Source organism: Pinus tabuliformis, chromosome 2_2, assembly GCF_031772625.1.
Source record: "Pinus tabuliformis cultivar Carrire ecotype Pingquan chromosome 2_2, CPIR1, whole genome shotgun sequence".
Taxonomy (NCBI): Eukaryota; Viridiplantae; Streptophyta; class Pinopsida; order Pinales; family Pinaceae; genus Pinus; species Pinus tabuliformis.
This window is the reverse complement of record NC_142300.1, coordinates 987,558,913-987,560,513: the sequence shown is the minus strand read 5'-3', so window position 1 is coordinate 987,560,513 and position 1,601 is coordinate 987,558,913. Positions and strand designations below refer to the sequence as shown.

Here is a 1,601-nt window from a genome sequence, read left to right as displayed (position 1 = left end):
TTGGTGATTTCATTTGGTCTTGTTAATGGGATTGCAACGTTTATCATAATTATGAACAAAAGTCTCAAACCATAGCTTGAGTCTTGACTGATTTGTGATTGTTGCCTTGGATGAAAAAGTGAATTTCATTGAAACTACTTACGAGGAGAATTTGTAGCACTTGGACCAAGTATTTGCATGATTGTGCAACATCAGTGTCTTATAATTTTGAAGGAGTGTACATTTAGATGCTCCATGTATTGTCTCACTTGATATTTAGCAAGCCTTCAAGATCGACGTATGAAACTTTGTCAATGCAATGGTCATGTTTTTTTATGAAACATCAAATACCCATGAGATGTCACTTTGAAATTTTTAAGCATAGTTGTGAATTGTTATGATTGAGAGATGTAGTATGCATTAATGGTTGAATGACATTCAAGCCTTGGTGACATTATTTTCTTGAAAAGAAATTGTTACACATAATATGCAAAACCCTCTAAAATATACAAATAAAAGTCAAGATTAATACTACAAACCACATTAAATGAATTACTTATTTGCAATAGTTCAACTTCCTAATTAAACATGAGGAAAAAACCAAATAAAACACAAATAAAAAATTGCAAAATCCTCATAATACATTCAACATTGAAATTAACAATTCATATATGATTCGAATGATTTGTTTTCAATATCTTAAAAAAACTATATATACATGATCTAAAATTTAGATATATACATAAAATTCTATAAAAATCCACATAAACCTTCTCAAATGAAAAGTTTTGAAATAATTATTAAATTAAATATCATTTATGTTTCTTGTATATAATATTGTCATCTGAGAACAAGTTTTATTTTTTATTTTTATACAAATATTACCCATTGCAAGATATTCATCCTTTACAATATGGATAATTTCATGCTTTTTCTGAAACTCTTCATCACCCAGCATTATCCATCCTAAGTGAATGTTGGGATTGAAGAGGTGAACACTCACACTTTTGGAAAAGCTATGATTGATGTGACACATATTATCCACCTTTGAGAAGTGCCATGATAGACCTATATGACTTATTTTTTTACACATGATTCACATTTGAGAAATGAAAATGATGGACATATATGACTTATCAAAAATAGGTAAAAGTATTAAATTATTTCTATGCATGGTCTAGAGTCCTAAAAGACAAACATTCCATACAATCTATTTTGTAATTTCAACCATGATTTTCATGATTACAAGCCAGTGGTGTGCACTAAGCATGAAATTGATCAGAAATAGATGATTCATGTAATAATAGTATATAAGGAGATGGATAGATATGATATTTATATCCGTTGTCGTCTAGTCCGGTTAGGATACCTGGTTTTCACCCAGGCGACCCGGGTTCAAATCCCGGCAACGGAAATTTTCAATTGAAAGCTGTTTTTCCGCTCACTTGCTTCGAGCGTGCTGTTGTTAACCACAAAGTCGGAAGTTCAAGCCGCACGTCCCAGCAACAATTGACAGATTAGTCGACAGAGCATATCCTTTCTATGGAATTTTGATTTCCAATATCTTGGGGTGTTGCTGGATCTCGGCGTCTATAAATTTATAAATTGAAGGCTAGTGAAAA

The 1,601-nt window shown here is 31.4% G+C and overlaps 1 non-coding gene across 1 annotated transcript; it reads left to right on the top strand.

Annotated features, from left to right (window-relative positions):
- Positions 1 to 1,319: 1,319 nt before the first annotated feature.
- Positions 1,320 to 1,393, top strand: TRNAE-UUC (transfer RNA glutamic acid (anticodon UUC)). Its single transcript has one exon. It is a non-coding gene; the product is annotated as a tRNA-Glu (tRNA).
- Positions 1,394 to 1,601: the final 208 nt, after the last annotated feature.